We start from the raw sequence: 23,057 nt of genomic DNA on the forward strand, positions 1-23,057 counted from the left end.
ACAAACAAACGAACAAACAAACTCCAGTTCTTCCTTTAATCCCGCCTCGGCTGAGGTCCCCCCCCCAACACACACACACACACACACTCTGGCAAGAAAAGAGGGGCACGATCCCGCACGCCAAAACTTGACAAAACTTTCTTGTCCTCGGCGGCCACGTGACGCCCGCTACCCAATGAGGGGCGGCCAGGCACACGGGCTCCTGCGAAGAGGCAGCAGCGCGTTCAAAGAGAGAAACCTGGTTCCGGGGATGGCACAGCGCGGTCCGCGGCCGGCTTCGCTTCCGGAACGGCCCAGAGGCGGCAGGTAGGTGCCCGGCTTGCCCCGCGCAGTTTTTCCTCTGCGGAACTTTTTTCTCCGGGGTGGTGTGCCTGCCGTTGCCCTTGTGCGTCTGCCGATCGCCCGCGCACCTTCCCTCCCCACCTGCATCTCCGGGAGGACCGGGAGTCGGTTCTTCCCGGATCCTCTCCTCCGAGGCAGCGCCGCGATTTATTTCAACTTGTCAAACTAAATCGAGAAGAATCGGAGTCATTTCTTCATCATTCTGATTTGTGGACTGCGGTCCTCTGAGAATCCAGGCAACTCACAGACCGGCGGCGGGAGAGAGAGAATCACTCCTTTTAGTTCCACAACAACCCTGTGAGGTAGGCTGCGCTGGAAGACCATGCCTGACCCAAATCACTCAGTGAGTTCTGCACTTCAGTGAGGACTTGAATCGGAGTCACCGATCCCATGGGGATCTCAGATGGGGGTGGGGGGGATGTGGAATTGTTGAGAGGAAGAACTTAAAACAGGGGAAGCCACTTCACACATACACGAAACTGCCAGCCCCAATTAGTCCCAGCGACATTGTTAGAATCCTTGAAACAAAACACCGTGTGTTGGCAATGTGTGTTACTATGCTGCATGGGGCAGATTTAGCTTGCTCCAGTGTTGTGTGTGAAAGGCTCACAAAGGCATGAGTCAACGTTAGGGCAGGTGGAGTGAGCGAAGTTGGAAGCTGGGAAGTTGGCTGGCAGCAATGCCGAAAGATTTACTCCAAAATCGGGAAAAACAACGCATATCTGATAGCAAATCATACCTACGCCGAGGGTGTCAAGTCTTGGCTTGAGTTGCTGGGACACAAAGTGTTAGAAGAAAGTGACCTTGTCAGGATGTCTCTTACTTTTTAAGTTCTTCACGCTGAACAATCTAACATGGTGAAGAAACTTAGAAGGAGCTTGTTTTGATTCTTTCCTGTTAGGAGATTGCTCTCTTTAGGCCAGGGGTTCCTAAACGTTTTCCCATCACCCCTCCCTTTAGTGTAATCTTAATGTGCGCTCCTCCCCTAAAAATCCAAAACACCAATATGAATACAAATGAACAATGAAAACAAGACAATGAAACTTTGGGAAAGGCGGATTTGTAACTAAACGGTTCTTCACACCTCCCCTGACCTCTGTCTGCACCTCCCCAAAGGAGGTCCTGCTTTAGGCCCACTTTTGGAACCGAGAAGCAGAGAAATCTCCCAGCACTTTTAAAGAGGTTGCGTGGCACAGTGGAAACTAGATTGGGCTTGGTCCGTGGAAGACCTGGGTTTAAATTCCCGTACCCTGACTTTTGCTCTGCTAATCACTGCCTCTTTGCCTAAGCGACCTCACCAGATTGTTGGAAGGATAAAAAATATGGGTTCTCAGTAGAGCTACTCATTCATTGTAGCATAAGCTTTGGTGGGCTTCATCTGATGCTAGTCCACGAAAGTATGGCAGAGTAGATATCAACCTATTCTTGGTTGTTTTCACTTGGACACCTCCAGAAATGGTTTCTTGAAATGAAGCTGTCTGTAAATCACCAGAAGAGTTGCTTTGGAGCACAGTGGTGTAACTGGTATTTTGCTGAGTTGCCTTATTGGGAGCAGCTGTGTTTGATCGTCCTAATATTTATTTTTCTATACGTGATTCCCACTGGAGTTCTAGAGACATTGCAACCTCCAAGCCAGATGGAAAGGTGGTAAATGATTACCTGGAAGCCTGTATTTGTACTACAGAAAAAGGGGAAAGAGTAATAGCCCTTTTGAAGAGAAAACTCAGGAGCTGTATCTTTTTCTGGCATGCTTCATAGAATTCCCCGAGCCTGAAATATTTTTAAAAGAAGGTGTTGCTTTCTGTATTGACCAAACAAGTTGAAATTCCTGCATGGCAGTTAAAATGTATAAGGTCAAAAGGTTTCCTAACATGATGCGCGGAGCCAGTCCTACATTTGAAGGACCATCAGTGGCTCCTCTTGCCTTTTGAAGGGTCTGAAATGTTTCCATTCAGAAGCAAATGCATGGAGGTGGCCCATGTTCCCCTTTGCAAACTGCTGGGTTGTACGGGGACAAGCCCAGGGCAGGCCAGGAAACCCTTGAGCAGAATTCCCCCCCCCCAATTGGATCATTTTCCCCCGGCTTCAGAAGTTCCGATGTCTATATTTAGCTTTCAAAGGAAGGGATCCAGTGGCGATGCAGTTGTGTGCTTTTCCTTTCAAGTTGTGTGCTGGGGTTGTGATGTTTCCTGGAAAGATGAACTTTGTAGCTTGCAGGGAGACTTCATAAAATCTGCCAGAGTTGTTAGAGGAGTTTTCTAAAAGTGACCTGGAACTTTTCCCTGCTTCTCCCTTGTTTTGATTGTTGAGATGTTGTTGGGTTTCAATTCTCATAGCCCAGCCTGCATAGCCAGCAGCGAGGGATTCTAAACAACTGTTGCCTAGCAGATATGGAGGTCTTGCTTTCTGGACAACAAATCATGGATTAGACCAGTGTTTCTCAACCTTGGCAACTTTAAGATGTGTGGACTTCAACTCCCAGAATTCCCCAGCCAGCTTGTAAAAACATAGCAAAGAAAAAAAACATATAAATTTTTAAGCTGTTTATACTTGTTGGGATGAAGGGGGAAATTACTTCTTTTATACGCATTTTTTTTCTTTTTTGACCCCCGCCCCCATCGGCTGCCCCTGACAACTATTATTTATTTATTTATTCAATTTATATGGCCACCCCTCTCAACGAGTGACTCTGGGCAGAACAGAATTAAAATAAAATAAAATAAAAACCATCCCAAACATTACAAACAGCGATAAAAGCTATTGGAAGTAGTTGGGTAGCACCTTGTCCAACTACCACGTTTTATTAAAGAACTCACACCATTTATTCCCCTTGCTGGCTGGAGAATTCTGGGAGTTGAAGTCCACACCTCTTAAAGTTGCCACGGTTGAGAAACACTGGATTAGACACGTAAATTGTAAAGTTTGAGTCGGGCTTGATGTGTCTGTGTAGGTTTTTTTAGCAGGTGGTTTGTCCCAGGATGTTCCATGGAGATCTCCCATCTAAGTCCTAATGAAGTCTCACCTAGCCTAGCATCCAAATCCAAGCAAGAACACCCTTGTGACATGTGGGATGCTTAGCATGGATTTAGCGTGCTAAGGCGTTTTCATGGAAACAGGATGCTAATTCACTGGCTTCCTTCCATCCTGCTTTCTCTTAAGTGGAAATGTGACTTGAGTTTCAAATATATTATAGTCGAAACAAGCAGACTCAATATAAGTTAAATATTGTTGAATCAAATTGTTGCCTGTTGTGGGCAATTCAGTATCTTGCTTTAAAGGCAGGGCAGAAGAGTCTATTGTTAAATCAATGAGCAGAATGTCTATGATCTGGGGGAAAAGGATAGTCATAGTATGAATTGGGTGGTGAGGTCCTCAGGAGAAGATCTTTGGTACATATATGAGCAAGAGTGTTACAGTATAAGAATGATTTTAAAAATCCTCAACACCTCTATAACGTTTTAGAGTAATCTGGCCCAATTTACTGCCTGTAAGACTTCCCAGATGCCACTGCCAATGGGAATTATGGACCTCGTACCTCTGTAGGATGCAGATGGTTCCTTTGCTGAGATTGTCCTGATTTAGAAGGAAGGTTTGAGGAAAGGATGATGAATAACCATTGCTGTTCTTGAATGTTTGTGTTTGGATAACCCCATCCTGTCTTCATCTAGATATGCATGAACTCTTCATGCATCTCCTTTGATTCAGCATCTTTGATCACTTTGCAGAAATGAGTGGAGACACCACACAGCCACAGCAGTTTTCCATCGTGGAAAAATAGAAGCTATGCCCACAGGGTTCCAAATACGCTAGGATTTGAAAGGCAACTTTAACTAAAGTGTTATATCTGGGTTTGTTCCAAGTCATTAGCCTTCAGTTTCTGAGTTCCCACATCACGGGAGACTAAGATCCACAGTGGTTTCTTGGTTTATGTGTCCATTCACATGACAGGAAGAGCAAAGGGACTGTCTGTGGAGGTACAAGGCCAAGTTCTCCTTAAAACTGGATATTTTTTTAATCCATTCAGTCACGTCCGATTCTTGAAGACTGCCTGGACAAGTCCCTCCAGTTTTCTTGGCAGGTTTTTCAGAAGTGGTTTGCCATTGCCTCCTTCCTAGGGCTGAGAGAGAGGGACCGGCCCAAGGTCAGCCAGCTGGCTTTGTGCCTACAGCAGGACTAGAACTCACTAGAGCTCTCCTGGTTTCCAGCCTGGTGCCTTCACAACTACACCAAACTGGCTCTCATAAAACTGGACTACTCACACTTAACGCATTCTTCATCCCTAGCACTTGGGGGTGTGAAATCTTCATCTGAAACATAGTAACAAGAAAGTATTTTGTTTAGGAAAAGCCTTGTCCTGACTAAGCAAGGACCACGCTGAGACAAGGAGAAAGTCTCTAGTGTTTTATTACTACTACAGTAGACAGAAAATCCTACCAAACTGAAGAAGCGTGGGAAAACCCAGACAGATAAACCCCGAAACTCAAGGCGGGTCTGTTCTGGGTTTCTTTGAATGACAGCTCAAAGTCTCTAAACTACACATGCGTTTCCCCCCTCCCCCGGATAGGGGCCCCCTCCTGCTCACCATCAGTACTCATGACAAGCCTACCTGTTTTATGCTGAAGACACATGGATTTGTTGCAGTGTCCTCGTCACCAAATATTTGCTATGCTTTGTTTTTCTTTCTTTGTTTTAATGTGCCAGGAATATTACAAAATCAAATGCATCTCACATATTTCGTTTAAAGACTGGATGTGGCAACCCCTACCCAGTTTATGTCCAGTTATTATTCAAAATAAGAATAGGGTTATAATAAAAGGGACTGGATGCTTCTCTGCACACCCAGCAATTTGTTTTCTCAGGAGTAAGAACTCTAGCTCTTTTGCTGAAATGAGTTAAGATTCTAAAGTGCTTTATCTATTTCACACAGATCTGCCCTGTGCATGTTTATTCAGAAGTAAACTGAATGTTTTCTAGGGCTTATTCTCAAGTTTGGAGTGCATTATGGTGCAATCTTAAGTTGCTTTTTTAAATAAGTGATTTATTGGAGGAGGAGGAGGAGGAGTTGTTGTTGTTGTTGTTTCCAACCAGGAGTGAAATAAGAAAGAGATTTAAAAGACACAGGAAGCAAGTATGGAATCAGTTATCCATAATTAATGGCTTTCCAAAATGTAGGTGATATTAAGGCAGAAGAAGCTGACAGATAGCAAGTTGAAAATTTGTAGGAAATATCTGAAGTACCATTTGTGCCATCAGAGAACAGCATTGGAAGGAAATCAAGGTCCAACCTCTTCCTGATACAGGTATTACTTCTATCCATTTCCAGCCACTACATCTAAAAAAGGATATCAGTGAAGTAGAAAAATGTGGAAGAGGGCAACCCAAGTGATTTGGAGATGGCAACAAGTCCTACTGTATAGGGAAAGATTACTGTTTGCCATGACTTAATTTAGGGCAATTGGGTTGGACAACAAATAAACAATAACGTATGGTCTTGAAATGGGACCTTCTGCCTACAGATTGGGCTCACTCTCAGTGTTCCAACAATATATCACTTTTTGATGGCTCACAAGAGGCTCTTTTCAAAGTCAGAGCAGCTGATGATGGAACGTTTGGCAAATCTTACAGATAAGGGAGGAGACATGACAGAAGTTCTTGAACTTCTGCAGGCTGTAGAAGAAGTGAGTACAGAGAGGTTTTCCTCCTTTGCTCACCTAGAGTCATGGCAGAGGCCAAGAAAGCAAGAAGCCATAGATCTTGCTGGATCCATGAGATGCTGTCTTAGTATCAAGTGAGAAGGCTTTAAAGAATTGCATGATGTTATTTCAGTGGCAGTGGCATTATGAGATCCTCTGACTATTATTTCTGGTAGTGGGCAAAAAAAGTATCCTCTTGTCCTGTCCTCCTTTGGTGTCTACCAATGGTATATAGGTTGTTCCAAGAAGACACAGGATTGGAGACAAGCTACTTCTTCCCCACAGCCAGCAGTAACCAATTGTAAAAGAAGAACATGTTAGTGTAGCTGGTCCTTGCTCAGCCCAAACTAACCAAACCATATGATAACTTCCCTTATATGAATGGCCCAACCTAGGTTTTATGAGTCAGTCACTTCATTCTGACATTTAATGGACCTGTGATCTGTTACCAAACCAAGTCTATTTTTGAGATACAGAAAAACTAAAAGTTAACTAGAACCTGAAGTTTAATAGCCCCTCTCATTATGTGAAGGAAACATCTGAAAAACTGATACTTTGTTCTACATTTCTCTCTTATGCTATGAAGCATCAGAACTTCAATGACCATCCGTGGAAAACTGTAATCATAACACTCTCCTCCAAGGCTCAATTACAGTTACATGATTGATCTACTCTTCTGAAATCTGCTTAAACAGCATATTTTCTCTTTAAAAAAAGAATCTCAGTACCTTTGAGCATCAAGGATGCATCTTATTGTAAAGAAGGGTTGCACAGCCTTGAGCCCCTCCAGAATATTCTACCAAATAGTAAATGTTGATGTGCCAGAACACCTGCCAAATACAGCTGATCTTACAAATTGCATTTCTTTTTAATTTTAATTTTGATTAAATAAAATTTAATTGTTGCCTTCTTACCTACCCATTTTTGTCTTGGCTGCTGCCTTCAGAGGATGCATATTTCACAGAAGGCAGTTACCTCAATCATCTTTTCTAAATCCCTACTGAAATAATATGTTAATTAAGCCAACCAAGATCTCAGGAAACTACAAGCAAGTTCAGAGTTACTTGTTGTTTGTGGCACTTTCTAGGCTGGACTGGAAGGTTGTGGGGGAGATGGAATCTACAGAGGGGAGTGACAAAAAACTATTTCCATATTATTGCCAAAAGAAGTACATTGATGTGGCTATGGTTTCAGGAACAAAACTCAATTCAGAGGAGTTTTTGCCTTTTTTACTCCATAAATAGGATTTCTTCCTTTCAGTCAAAGATGAAAAATGGGTGGCACAATTTGGAACAACCTGGAGGATTTATCCAGAGTTTTTTGTGAGCCACATAGAGCTCTGCAGCCTCAAGTTGCAAACCTGGGCTTCATGCAATGTATAAAAACTAATTAAAAAAAAAAAACCTCAGCATTCATTCCCTGCATTAAAAAAAGTTGGAAACTCCTGCTCCATGTGTGATGCAATCCTATAAATTCTGCATCACTACCCTCCTAATGGTTGTTGTGGAGCCACCAAATTAATTTGACCTATGCTACCAAAGGTTGCCTGTTCCAGGAAACACCGCAATCCTGAAATGCCTCTTTTCCCAGTAATTTACAGGAGAAAATATGTTGTACTCACCCCCACCCATCCATCCAACAACCCTGTGCCTTCAGGAATGTAACGAGAGTGGTTTTCCCCATTGTCACATCTCTAATGCTGAGAAAAACTTACCTTCCTGTGAAACAATTCAAGACAGCTTGGAGAGGCAAGTACTAGTGACAGTACTAGTTAATGATTTAACAGGTATTTCAACCATCATTTAAAAGCAAGGAGTTTGAAAACAAGTACGGTCTACATACTAGGACTAGGCCTGCACACAATTAAATCCACTTGTTACCCATGGCAAAGGCATAAATGCTTGTGCTGAGAAAAGTAGTTTAAGTAGTTTAATTTTCAGGTACGTGGACTTCAACTCCCAGAATTCCCCAGCCAGCCCTGTTAAAGTCCACACATCTTGAAGTTGCCAAGTTTGAACAACTCTAGTTGGTAGCAGAAGTTTGTTTTCTTTCTTTTGTGTCAAAGGCCTATGTATGTCTTGTGAATGCTTCATGAGCTGCATGTGGAAAGAAAAAAAGAACAGTGGGACAAATCCAGAATATCACGATGAGAATATTCCATACAGTTTGAAAACTTGATCAGTTATATTCTTTTCTCTCCCATATGTTGGATTCCTTCCACCGTTTCCAGTCTTAAATTTTTAATTCCTTTCCCGTGTTGCAAAATAACCTCTCTTGGTTACGAACTTACTTTCCATGCTCCACCACTTTGCAGTGGCTTTCTCCCATATCTGAAAGTACCCGTTGATTTTTTTACTGCACACGCCATGCATGGCTGCAGACAATGAGATAATTAACAAAGAATAGCTTCATTTTGTTTGGGTACAGAAAACAATCCAGAAAACAAAAGCTAAACAGCCAGTACTTTTCCTGCTGGCAAGCTGATGATCAGGAGTAAAAGTGGCACTTTTTTTTTCCTGGCTGATTTCCTTTGCCTTGAACAGTTGCTGGTTGGGTAGAAATTCAGGTGTTGGCACTATAAAATTGTAGAAGTGGGATATTTAAAGCCTATCACTCTCTTCAGTGCAGATATCCTTGACCTCTAGACAGGGTGCAAAATGTGTGCCCTAGGGATCATGGGAGGCTTCCCAACAGACTTTTTTTTTTTGGTGGCCTTCAGAACCCCCAGAGATGGTGGGACCAAAATGTTCAATCCCTTTTTGCATTCTTCTTTTTTTTAGTTTTTAGAAATTAAATGTCACCATAAACCTCCCCAGATTCCCCCTAATAAGGGTCCTGAACCTGTCCACCATTGGTGTATGGTCCTTGACATGCTTGTCAGCCAAGGAGAAGTTGTGGCCTTGGATGCCAATCACATTTATCTTCGGAGTCAGGGAACTGGATTTAGCCAGAGGGCAAAGTAATTGTCATGAGTACTGATGGTGAGCAGGAGGGGGCCCCTATCCAGGGGGGAAAACGCATGCGTAGTACTGAGGAGTTAAGCAGCCATTCAAAGAGACACAGATCAGACCCGCCTTGAATTTGGGGGTTTATCTGTCTGGGTTTTTCCCACGCTTCTTCAGTTTGTTAGGATTTTCTGTCTAATGTAGCAGTAATAAAACGCTAGAGACCTATTCCTTGTCTCAGCGTGGTTCCTGGCTGTTAGGACAGTAATTTTCAATTCAGCTTTCTAATTCACCAGCCAGTTGGGTGCCATCCTGGACAGGGCAATCTCTTTATTAAAGCCTGCTCCCTCATACTCCTCCTACTCCACCACTCCCCACCCCGAAAAGAGGACAAAACGGCACAAATAAAAAATAGGACCATCATTTTCTGAGAAATACCATATGATAAATTGAAATGAACTCTACCTGGAAAGGTCTTTACTACCTGGTGTGGTCCTTTCCACCGTATTTGTAAATCCAATTAGTATTAGTTAGTAGTAGTATTAGTATTAGTTATTTCTGGTGTGTGCCTTTCTCAGTTGGGAATGATTCATGGTCAAGTACTTACAGTAGTACTTACTTTATACCTCCACTGAAATCCCCCTCAAGGCAGAAAGACATGGTATTATTTAAATGGTGGAAGAATATTGGTTCAATCAGTTTGTAGTTCCTGGGAAGAGGAGTTTTAGGGGTGGGGAAGGGCACTGGAACCGTGGTTCAGCAGAAGCCATGTTTAGGCCCTGTGGGGTGATGAATCTTCCTATGGCCCACAGTCTGGAGGTCCATGTTCTACTTCACTACCAGCAGTGGAGGTTATGTTATAAGTGAAGTGAGTTTAACATGTGAAACTGCAAGTACCTGGTGTATATCTCTTGGTGGGGGTTTTACTCAGGCACAACAAACAATATTTTCATTCTTTCTAGTCTCTCTATAGAAAGGATGGAATATTGTGTAGCGGTGATGGGAGAAATTTGCATTTCCCAAGGAAGTTTCCAATCCTATGAGAGACATTTTTGCATACATTTAAAGGACATGAGTCGAATACTACAAGATGCATGTGTGTGTGCCTTTGAGTCAGTGTTGACTCCTGGCGAATGCCTGGACAGGTCCCTGCAGTTTTCCTGGCAAGATTTCAGAAGTGGTTTGCCCTTGCCTCCTTCCTAGGGCTGAGAGAGAGCGACTTGGCCAGGATCACCCAACTGGCTTTGTGCCTAGGGCAGGTATAGAACTCACAGGCTCCTGATTTCTAATCTGGGCCTTAACCACTACACCAAACTGGCTCTCCGTTGCATGTTTAGTGGGGAGAGGTAACTTTAGTGGGGAGAATAATTATAATTTTCCCATCAAGGTGAAAGCTTTAGTAGGACAAGTGACTAGAAGTGGCTCCAAGGAATACCATAACTGCCTTTCCCAACCCTGTCTTCCTCCAAATCCACAAGATTATAATTCCCTTTATTGCTGGCTGGGGCTGATGGCAATAGTAGCACATATGTCTGAAATGGGATAAATCCAGCCTTCATTATGTTATTCTTTTGGTGTCAAAATGGGAGACAAATCTACAAGGCCAAAAATACATTCTACATTGCCCTTATTTCTTCTCTACGAAAAATCTCACGTGTTTTTTTCATTGTGAAATCATTTACCTTGAGGGTGGATTTTAAGAAACATCAGCAGGTTGCCCAGTTGCCGCCTAAGACCATTAACATGAGAGCAGAAGTGTACCTTTATATCTATGGAAGCCCTGCTGTGTTTCCATAGATTTCCATGCAGATGTAAAGTGATCTTAATATTCAAAACTACAGACAGGCTTCTAATCTTCTTAAATGATATTCCATGTTTCAAAAGACTGGTGGGAAGATAAGAGATAATAAATCTCTATTTTTTTTCACATAGCTAGCAAAATGGATGGCCCAGTGCTATCCCAACCATACTTGTCTTGTGTGTGAAATTCACCCCCTGGCAGAATTTAAGAAGATCTGCCAGATCTGAGGGCCCAGGAGTGGATAACTGTCCATGGCTGCTCCAGTTTATAATCTCCTTTGTTCACTTTTTCTCTCCCACATCTTCACCCAATGGAATCTTCTTTTTCTTTGCTCTAACATTTAAATTTGCAGGTGCACCAAAGTGCAGAGACTCCAACTATTTCCTCCAGCCTTGGCTTCACCCCGGAGGGCTATCGGTAGACCTTACTATAAACAGAGTCCTTGTTGTTGTCATACTAAAGTTTCTACTTTTGGTTCCTCTGCTTGGGGCGGGGCATGGAAAAACCAATATTTGCTGTCATGCTTCTATTCTTCCTTGTGAGTCCTTTTCCCCATGAATTTACTGGATGTCTTCTTGTCAGGCTTATACTTCAATTGTCTGAACTGTTTGCTCAGTTGTTTTTCTTTTTTTTTAAGTCACCAATAACTGAGATGTGTTTCATGGCAACAACCTAAGAGTCAAAATGAATGGAAAATGAGGTGATTAGATATTACACAAATTCTTTGGGGATTATCTCTGAATATATGTACAATTCCATACACAGGAAGGCTGTAAACAAGTCTTTTTCCTTACAGCCCCTTGCAAAGGGTATCCAAATCTTTTAAAACCCAGTATGTACCCGGTTTTCAGTACGGCGAATAACCAACTCTTATTTTATATTTAGTGTTGACTGGCAACTAACTGGAATGCATCAGTTTGATTTTCCACAAAGCATTTTGCTGATTTAGTGGATAAGTGGTCTGCCAAGTTTGATTGATATATTTCCAGTGGACCCAATGAGTTTTAAGAGTTTGGATTAGCCGGCTATGGACCATATTCAGGCAAAAGATTGAGTGTTCTTGAATTTAGGATGCTCTGTACATTCCTTTATTATGAAAGCCTTCTTCATAATGCTGATGGAAAATGAAGTCCAGCAACATCCCAATACAAAGCATTGTGTTTGCATCGTGATCTCATGGCACATGTCTCATCACAACGCCCCCTTCCCTGCCACCAGATCTCTGAGGGCTTCTATATCAAAAGCATTCAAAAGTAGCCATTCTAGAGCTAAAAAATGTTTCCTATGACCCACATTTAGGATGCTGAAAGCGTTGCTGTGTCAACTGAGGCAGCTGATAAATTGGCTAAATAAATAAATAACCACTGGTTCCACTGAGCAGAATCCAGAAACTGATGACTTGCGTTAACTTTGTGTAATGGAACTATTAAATTTAATCATGCTTGATCAAAGCATAACTGGTTGACATGCATCTGGTTGTACTTTAACTGGCCAAGAAGGTATATGCTAAGTTAGGTACAACTGGTGCATTGGACATTACATTTGAATACCGGGGTGATATTATACCCATGCATGTTTGGCTCGCTTACGAATTCTTGTACTCACAGTTCACCATGCCATTAGCTTCCCACCTGTTTCAGTTCTGAGTTCCACTGTGGAATATTACTGTGGGTAGACAGACAGCACACTGTATATGCAAGTTATTTAAATCTTCCTTGAACATTAACCGCGCAGGGTCCCTCGTGTGGGGGAGATGGGCAGTGATAAAAGTATGAGAAATAAATAAAAATAAATAAAAACATGTTCTTAATATGCGTCATCATCTCAGGAAGGCCTCTCCATCTGGGACAGCCTGCTGCTGTGTGATATATGCCACCTTTTATACTTCAGGTAGTTATGGTAGCCAACATACAAGGTTATTGTTTAATATTTGCATGACAAATCAGCTTGGCTGATTGACATTTTTGAATGCTTTCATAGCACTTCAGTTCTCTGGCTGTGAATATGTGGTTGCCAAATATTGGCAATGAGTCTAGTGATTAAGGTACTGGATTAGGAGTGAGAAAACCTGAGTTTTAGGCCAGCCTTAGATATGGAAGCCAGCTGGGTGATTTTGGATCAGTTCTTCCCAGCCCTAGGAAGAAGGCAAAGGTGAAAAATGTTGCCAAGAAAATTGCGTGGAGTTCTCCCTGTAGTCGCCAGGAGTAGTCAAGACTGACTCAAAGCAATTTTGACTTTGAAAGAGACTAAATGAGACACTAAATTTCAGGCAAAATCCCTTTGTCTACTTCTGTGTTTCTACCTGGTCCCTCTCCCAACTCCACCACTTATATGTGAAAAATAATGTTACAGTTCCAACAGCCATCAACATAGTTTCCAAAACTGGATTCATCTAATACAAAAAAAAAAGCAGCATTCCCAGTCTGCTGGTGTTAGAAATGCCTGTGAGATATATAACCATGATTGTTTTTGGGTTGCGTTCAGTTTGTGTTCACTTAGTACAAATAGTGGTGAAAAGGTTGGCACTGCACCGGTTTCAAACTGGCCTGTTTACTACTAGGACATAGTTTCTGGGGAAACATGCCTGAGGTATTCATAAAGTTACTTTGGCCCACAACTGAGATATCCAAACTCTACATCCTGCTACCACCATTGTGATAGCATTCCATAATCCACTTTAACTTGAGTAATATCTCCCCAGGGATATTTTAGTAATGATAAATAAATATTGAAGACGTGCAGGTCTTTCAAATATTTTGTAAAGCTAGTATTTTTTTCAAGGCTGCATATCCATCTCAAACATATTCCCAACTAGGAAGGTTTGAGCATTCAAATCTTAGTCTTCCATCCTTAATTGCAGATTTATGTTGTTTTCCTTTCCTTTGATCTATTCAGTCTACTCATAACCAATTGCAAGAGATAAGCAATCAGTTATGGTATGAGACCCTTTCCATCTAGATCTTAATCCATGTTGGGAAGTGCCCACTTGTAAGTGCATTACCTCCTCCCCCACTTGGGATACCTTTATCTGAGCATCTTTTCCATATGCTGCATAAACTAAAATCTTAACTGGGTTTCAAGGACTCCATCTTCCATACCCATTCACCCAGATGTATGGCATAAAACTATACATATCTAGATCATGGTGTTATATGTTTGTGACAACGGACTGGCATTAATAGGCTGATAAATGGTTCTGTAATATTGTCATACCAGTTGACATATTTTGACACACATAGTTTTCTCCACAAAATAGGTATTCCTTTTACATCTTTCTATGCCTCCTTCATCTATTTGATGTGTAGGTATGGTGCAAACAGCAGACATCTCATCTGGGGGAATATGGCTATTCCTGTTTCCATGGTGCTTCCCAAGCTCTGAATAAACATGTTTGCCCACCAGCTGAAGCAGGAGAAGGCACTGTTAGGGAACTAAAGGTCATATTTTTAACATTTGAGGCTGCAGTGGCAGGGTGGTAACCCAGAATAAACAGGGCTGCCCAGCATGTTCTTGTTTTCTTTTTCCCCCATCTTGGGTAGTTGCAATTTAATTTTTTTAAAACAATCTTAAGCCTGCAGTATTTGAGGCTTTCTGATGAACACAGAGAACTATGTGGATGGGTTTGTATAGCAGGCGGGAAAGACAACTTAGCAACACACATGGAAGGACAACTGCCATCCAGAAGTGACCCTGAATAACAGCATAGGCAGAACTGGAGGAACACATAGGCTGGTTCTTTTTTTTTTTTTTAATCCATTGAATCATGTCTGATTCTCAGAGACTCCCTGGACAAGTCCCTGCAGTTTTCTTGGCAAGGTTTTTTGGAAGGGGCTTGCCATTGTCTCCTTCCTAGGACTGAGAGAGAGGGACCTTTGTGCCTAAGGCAGGACTAGAACTCACGGTCTCCCGGTTTCTAGCCTGGTGCCTTCACCACCATGCCAAACTGGCTCTCAGACTGGTTCATATAACATGCAAAAGCTTACACCTGGATTAATGAATGTTGAGTTTTACGTTATCAAGTGCTGAATGGTTGGTTTGCAGGGGCTTCAAACATAGGCTGAAGGCTGTAGATTGTCCTAAAGGGATTAAAAGCAGACTTTGCTGTATGAGCTGATACAGTGATTGCACCATGCAAGTTAGGTTTTACTGTGTTATTTTTGTTTTATTTGTTTGTACCATGGACATTTTATTACTTTGTATCAACGGCCGTTATAAACTGCCAAGAGTTTCCTCAAGAGTGTTGGGGCTAAATCCTAAATCCAATAAATAAATAAAGCTATGGGATACACAACGTTGATGGCAAAACAAGGCTTTTATATATTATTTTAAACTAAGATGCCAAACTGCAGGTTAGGTCTTTCCTGTGGCATCTGTGGAGTGTCTAAAAAGGTAAGATAGCAGGCATAGCTTTGTGATGCAAGCCCCACTGTTTTTGTACATATGGGCACACAGATACAAAATGGGTAGGGCAAACAATCCATCATCTTGCCCTTTTTTAACCCTGCCCCAGCTACCCTCCTGCCCCCAGCAGACACTACAAAGTCTTTCCAAATCCGCTGTGATCCGGATTCCTTATGTGGCATTATATACATTTTTTATGCATTTCATTAGTCTTATTGTTTTATGAAATATTGTTCACCTCATGGAGTTACAGGGTTTAGACATATCTGAAATCAATGAAAAAAGGCAAGGGAGATGGGCAACATCTGGAGAAGTTGGGCTGCTCCAAGAAAGTTAAAAATGGAGCCTTTCTTTAAGTTGTAGCTCAAGGTCTTGAATTCATCAAAACACATTAGGAGAAAAAAGTAAGCCAACAAGTAAAAAGAAGGAAGGAGATCAAAGCAAAATAAAATGAAAACAAAAAGGAACATATGTGGAGAGCCCACTAAAACAGTTTCTGTTCCAGCACCATCAGCAGTGTTCATTGGGTGGAAAGGGGTAAAACTGGAAAAGGGGAAATGCAGTGTTGCAATAGAAGCCCTGCCCCTTTTGTACATTCAGAGCTGCCCGTCCAAAGGTCAGGCCTTCCATCACAATGCCGTACAGTCTTGCAGGTTTTGACAAACACCCCAGGAATTCTGTGAGCAGCATCTTGGCTTCACCTTTCACCTTCTTCTTTCTGGAATTACTGAACTGATCGATAACTGATCACAGAAAAAAGCTTAACACACATGTAGATCCTTTGGCCCTTTGCCGCTTGCCCCATCGTCTGGGATTAAAAAGGTGATCTTTGAAAGCTTATATATTTGTCTCCCATTTTGACAGCAAGGAAATAAATGAAAGCTGGATTTACTCCTCTCTTTCCCTTCCTGATTTCTTATTAAATATGCTTACAAAACAAAAACAGCAAACTTCAGCAATACCATCCCTTGCTTTCATTATGTTGAGCAGACTTCAGAAATAAGGTCATGTCCACCCTTTAGCCTAGAGAGATGCACCACAGGCAGTTTGCATATTCTGGAGAACATCACCATAACAAGTGATTATCCACATCAAGGTGAGGGAAAAGCAAGAGGATTTCCACTTTAATAAACAGGTTCATGTTTCCCAGGCTCATGAAGGCTGTGACATAAATGGAGAAACTTTTAGTGGCTTCGTTCCTTTTAAGTCAGCCTGCTCTTTCAAGGCTTTGCTGCTGCTGTTGTTAAGTCGTGTCTGACTCTTCATGACCCCATGGACCATAGCAGGCCAGGCCTTCCTGTTCAAGGCATAAGGGACCAGAATAAGATGATGGGAGTAGAGGACATTTTCTAGTGTAGCTGCTGCTCATTTTTAAAATCAAAGTTTATCTGTGGTGCATGTCTACAGCTTCACTGTATCTGAGTCATTGTACTCCTGTTTGGGTTGGTAAGTTTGAACAGAGACCCTATTCTTCTGGAGAGGGGAAGAATGGATGAATTGGCAGGTTGGTCTGATGCCAAACAATACTAAATCTCTTAAAGGAACAAATGCTTGCTTCAGCTTTTAAGCATTGTTCCAAGGCAGGCCTGTGAAAGATTGTAAATAATGTTAAGATAAAGAAATCAAACACCTTTCCATTCAACAGGAGGAGGAAAATAGAATTTTGTTTGGAGGAGCCTCACAATTACACTACTTCCCTCATCTGTAGATTGTAGGCTGCCCTCCAGTCAATAGGACAGTTTTACAATGCCCTGAAGAGATAAAGGCTTGATTAGAACATCACACTCCTAGTTGCCCTTTGTCAGTATGATCGGATTTATGTTCCTTCTACAAAGCTGTTAAGTCCTCTAATTATTTTTTTAAGGTGGGCCAATTGATTCAGGTGGTGAACTGGGAGCAAGATTTTGCAGTAGAAGAGGATTATTTCAAGGAAAGTCCAGTGAAAGTGTAATTTAGCTTCTCTGCATGCAAGTAGGATTGTTAATGGGCTGTTTTCTGCTTTAGAAATTGGGCAGTGGGAGCTGAAAACCTTCATCTGCCAATGTAGGTATCTAATAGAAACTTAAGTGCTCTCACACCATCATGACATCATAGTACAAATGATACTATGATGTACAGTAGTTTGTGCAATGATGTCATAGTGCTTTTTTGTCAGCCTTTCGGGGTAAATTGGATAGGAATCACAACCAAATGAGCTAATTCTACTTTATTGTACAGCTACATTGACAGAATCTTGCATGTCTGAAAGTACAATTCTCCCCCCATCTCCTTTACAGCCCAAGAAACTAGGGAGCGTCCCTTCTGAGCCACCTGCCCCATCCACTATCCAGTTGCAGGCTATGCTGTCTCTTATCTGACTGTTCCCTTGGCAGTGTTTCTAGGCCCAGTCTCCCAAGGTCTTTCCCACATACCTTTACAGTTTGCCATCACTTGCTGCCTTTGCAGACCTCCATGTTTGCATATAAACCCTGTTGTCCCAATGAACCAGAATGTTCTAAAATGTCCTTCTCTGTGGCTCAGTCATAAAATGAGGCTGTTCACAGTGTGCATCCTTCTCAGTGGTGCATCTCTGCTAAAAGATTACATGCTTTGGAAATTCCACTTAGTTTTGATTAAACAACTGCTTCAGAATTACAGTATATGGAGATTCTGAGATGTTTAGTCCCATTCTGAAATAGTATATTGAAATCCACTAATATGATGGGCTCAGAATTCTAGTTTCCTTTTATTATATTACATCTCTTGAGACTTTTGAAGCAAGCATCAAGATACAAATTAAAATATTGTTATGGTGACTAGGGAGTTAGTCTCTCAAAGTAATGGGGTTTGGTTAATTGGCATTAACCAAGGCCTATTAATCATCTTGCATTTCTTGTATGCCATCAATATTATTAGCATTATAATTTGATCTAACTTTTTCTAAATCATTAGCAATAATTATATCTAATCATCTTTAGGCCCCATATTTATTCAGGAAAGCTTTATTATTATTCCTGTTATTCAGATCTATATCCGTCATTTTCTCCAGAAGCTCAAGGGCACATAAATACCATTCCCTCTCTTATTTTTTCCCTGTTACAATACCCTGTGTGGTGGGTTGCATTGAGAGACTGTGAATATTGCAACCATTCAGTGAGTTTTCATGGCTGAAACCTTTTAGGGCTTGGTATATGTGCGGAATTTTGAGAGAATGTCATTTTTCAGATAGCTACTGAAGAAGACATTTCATATCATCTTAGGATGCAAAATTCTGGGCCACCATTAGAGAGAGGGAAAGAGTTCAAATGTTCTGTATCTTTTTGCTGACATCTAATGGCCTTCCACCATCGGAAGATCTGAAAGACAATGTTAAGGTTATGGTTAGGGACAGAGTGTCATGTAGAAAATCTGTGTGGTTGCTAAGAGACAACAACTTGATGGCACTTAATAAATCAATGGCTTTCCAGAATAATTGTTGATGATGGATTTTCCACAACTAAATATGGTGTCCCACAATAACAGCAGCTTGGCTAGCTCTGTGTTCTATTGCTGCTGTTACAAGATAAAAATTAGATGCCAAGATTTGAGTGGTGCAAAATGCCCCATACTCTCACTTCCCTTGTACCTGTAGCATTACTCAACCAAAATTACTTCACCTGTGCATTAGAGTGTTAGTGGTAGGTTGATCAGGAACAGAAATCTTAATGTTGTGGGGAAGATGTCAGCATTTGGAATATTGTCGTTCTTTACCAAGTATTTTAGGCTTGGAAAAGAAGACAAAGTGATTACAGAGAATCATGCAAGAAAGCACCATTGGCTTTTTAGTTTGGAGCAAAAGTGGGTAAAGGGAGACATGCTAGATCTAGAAAAGCACTCATGATATGAAATATGTAGATAGAAGGTTTTATTCTTCTCTTACAGTGTTAGCACTTGGAATTAACTGTTAAAACTAATCCCAGGGAAATTCAAACCCAAGCTAAGGAAACACATTCATTTTTTTATTAGGAAAAAGAGCATGTAAAAAGGAAGGCATTCCTTGTAAGCACAACTCCATTTGTGCAGAGATTTCTGCCAAGACCTTGAACTGGGCCCAACAGTCAAATTTAGGCTAGCTAGCTATTTATTTATTTGTTTGTTTGTTTGTTTTCTATCCTGTCTTTATTATTTTTATAAATAACTCAAGATGGTGAACATACCTAATCCTTTTTCCTCCTCCTATTCTCCCCACAACAACAACCCTGTGAGGTGAGTTGGGCTGAGAGCGAGCGACTGGCCCAAGGTCACCCAGCTGGCTTTCAGGCCTAAGGTGGGACTAGAACTCTCATACCACACCTGATTGGCTCTTGGGCTGAGGGAGAGGGACTGGCCCAAGGTCACCCAGCTGGCTTTCAGGCCTAAGGTGGGACTAGAACTCTCCTGGTTTCTAGCCCAGCACCTTAACCACTAGACCAAACTAAGACTTTAAAACTTTAAAGCATTTTAAAACCTGTTTTGTGTGTTCTCTGCCTCATCCTTGTAAAAAGTTGAGCTGTGGCATTAAATGCTGTGTATGTTGCTGGAAACAATCTAGTTTCAGCATCCCCTGCAAAAGAGGTCCAGGGCAATTTGTAAAGGTTTAACTCCATTGTTGTGATAACCAGGTTTGGCTACAGAGCCCAAAGGAAGCTTATAAAGGTGGGAAGGAACATGGGATTGATGGCAGTACACTGAAGTCTTTTTCTTTCCACTGAATGGGCCACTTCGTATACAGTATAACATCAGAGAAGGTACTTCACTGTTTATTTGCATCATCAACAGCCAAAACTTTTCAGTGGAATCAGCTTATGCATTCAACATTCTACTTGTCAAGCACCCATTATTGAAAAGCTGGGGTAGGGTGTATGTGTGATTCCGTTTTAATCTTCTACAGGTTCAGGGAAGAGGTTTGGGGAACCATACGTTCTACCTATGGAAGTACTCCAAAGAAACAATATGAAAACACAGATCTTGCTTCTAATAGAACATACAAAGAGCGACTTGAGGCAGGTGGAAATCTCATGGAGGGAGACCAAAGGAATTAAGAGACACTTTTGCTGTTTAGACAGTAGGGACACCACCTTTCTCAGCAGGGCCTCCAGGTGCCTTCCTTAAATTTCATCTGCAGGAGAGTGCAAAGGATGAGCCAAGGTAGAGACTTCACCCTGGAATGTAGTTGGACTTGCTGGGCGATTGGAGACAACTACAGAGGGGGAATGCTCCTGCACTCTGCTGCTTTGCACACTCCAATACTCATGTTAACTGCCCTGACTTTAGATAAATAAATGGTACACCTGACATCTGGCATCTGGCACACTTTCCTGAACCATGAATCAGAAACAGGCTTCACTTTGGATGTCCCCAAAGGCTGGAAAATGTCCATGCACTTTATTGTGCAAGAATCTTTGTTTTAGGTGTGCTTTCTGACAAGTGAATTTTATTTGTTTCTGTTTCCTAAAGCAAGTTGTTCTTGGCTTTTGAGTAAAAGTCTACCTGCAATTTTTAATTTGGAATTAAAATTGTATATTTCCCATCATTATGGCCAGAGTTCAGATGCATAATTTGGAGATTTCCAAATCTCAATTTCAAATCTCCAATTTCCAAATCTCAGTTGGACCAGGCAAAAGGAGAATTCTCTGAAGCAGGTTTTAGAGAGCGCAAATGGGCGTACTTTCTAGAATCAAACAGGATCTGAACCAAATTTCTCTTTGACACACATCCTAAATATTAAACAATAATGTATCATGCAATGGCCTTCTTTCTTTTCTAAAAATTATTTTTAGATATATATATATATTTAGACATGTAAGGTTTACCCTTTAGACTTTTTGATAGGCGGTTTCTACTTACCCATCATGGGAGGAAATACTGCCAGCTTGTAGACATGAAGTCATCTGTGCACAAAATGTGCCTTTTTAAATGTCATTGCTAGAAATAGCAAACCAAAATCCAATCAAACTTTGCCCATCCATTGATCTATATGACAGCAACCTGATTTTTTTCTTCCAATGAGATCTGTATAACAGTGGAACAAACACTCTAAAGACACTTGTGGGTTCTCCATCTCTGGAGGCTTTTAAGCAGAAGCTGGACCGCCACCTGTCATAGATGGTTTTATTGGTTTTCCTGCACATTGCAGAGAGTTGGATGCAATGATCCTTGTGGTCCTTTTCAACTCTATAATTCTTTGATTCTGCGATTTTGGATAAAGAGCCAAGTGACAGATTTGCAAAATGGGATAGAAGATTGAGTTGATACCTTTTTCTGCTGAAGAGAGCAGAAATCAGGCTTAATTTCCTTCCCTGTGCACTGACTCATATAAGTTCTAGATCAGGGTTTCTCAACCAGGGTTCCGTGGAGCCCTAGGGTTCCACAAGAGGTCACTAGGGGTTCCCTGGGAGATCACAATTTATTTTTAAAAATTTATTTCTAATTCAGGCAACTTCACATTACAGAGTTAAGTTACATTCTTTATTTTTAGTTTAAGAACACTGTAAATGCATATATACAGGCCTAAACATGAAACTAATATAATAATTTTGTAACTTCTGGCCTATATTTGAGCCTGAATGGGCAGGGGTTCCCTGAGGCCTGAAAAATATTTCAAGGGTTCCTCCAGGGTCAAAAGGTTGAGAAAGGCTGCTCTAGATACTTACAACTGGGCATTTTACATGTTCATCATTTCATCACACCTCCTTAAGCCAGGGGCTAGTGGTGAATTGCAAGGACACATCTTGCTGAGCCAAAAAGTTTCTAGTGATTACTATGACCTTAATATAGTGCCTTTCATGGCTATACATCTTTACACTAATATCCCAATTATTTCAAAGTGCAGGTTCCATCTACAAAAGTTTGTCCTGATTTAGTTTACAGAGCTATAGTAAAAACTACTAACAGTGCATGTAAAGTATTTGGACTGGGTTATATGGATGCTTAAATAAATTGTAAGTGTTTCAGGCAAGTCTTGGAAAGCATTGGAGTTCATTACATATTGGCTTCCAAAAAGGTCTTTGAGAATGGGCATGAATGGAGCCTGTCTGAAACTCTTTAAAACAGCCTTGTCTTTTTCTGGAATCATGCAACCGCCGCAGCCAAGCAGTTCTGAGAATTGATGTGGCTGCTTTAAAGAATTCTACATACATACCCTCATGACCTCCAAAGCATCATTTTGGATCTGAATCTGATCCACTGTGCAGCTGTACTACACACCAGCCTTTCCCTTTATATAAGAGTTCACTTTGGAACATAAAAAACTAGATAGCAAGAATATTTTTAACGTGTTTGTTATTTTTCACATTGCATTTTGCAAAGAAATGGATGTTCTCCCTTGCAGGAAAAAGCCAGTTGCGCATAACTTTTGTTTGATAAAATTTCCACAATGCGTTCCTATGCCAAACTCTGCTCCTAAAATTCACTTTTTCATCTGAGCAGGCATAGCACTTTCAACCCTTTTGGTAAGCTATTGCTGTCTGAAGAGATTAGAAACTCTAGGAAATGAATATGTATTTCTGAGGTCTGTTTTCAAAAATTCCCATGTGCTATGGGTCCTGAAGTCAGTGAGATGCTCCGTGTCTATTTAATTCTTTTCCTTTGTTACTCTGTGACCATTAGCAGGCAGGGATTTATTGCATGAAATTCTTTTGTTGTTGTTTATTCGTTTAGTCGCTTCCGACTCTTCGTGACTTCATGGACCAGCCCACGCCAGAGCTTCCTGTCGGTCGTCAACATCCCCAGCTCCCTCAGGGACGAGTCCGTCACCTCTAGAATATCATCCATCCATCTTGCCCTTGGTCGGCCCCTCTTCCTTTTGCCTTCCACTCTCCCTAGCATCAGCATCTTCTCCAGGGTGTCCTGTCTTCTGTGGCCAAAGTATTTCAGTTT

At 41.5% G+C, this 23,057-nt stretch overlaps 1 protein-coding gene across 3 annotated transcripts in view; it reads left to right on the top strand.

Moving 5' to 3' along the window:
• Window positions 1–206: 206 nt before the first annotated feature.
• C8H4orf19 (chromosome 8 C4orf19 homolog) overlaps window positions 207–23,057 on the top strand; it is a 40,936-nt gene continuing 18,085 nt past the window's right edge. For 2 of the 3 annotated variants that reach the window (XM_063310075.1, XM_063310073.1), the window contains exon 1: window positions 207–306. The gene's annotated coding sequence lies outside the window, so the exon portion shown is untranslated. The remainder of the gene's footprint in view (window positions 307–23,057) is intronic. The other variant, XM_063310074.1, reaches the window with a different exon arrangement.

The sequence above is a fragment of the Candoia aspera genome, chromosome 8 (assembly GCF_035149785.1).
Source record: "Candoia aspera isolate rCanAsp1 chromosome 8, rCanAsp1.hap2, whole genome shotgun sequence".
Classification (NCBI taxonomy): Eukaryota; Metazoa; Chordata; class Lepidosauria; order Squamata; family Boidae; genus Candoia; species Candoia aspera.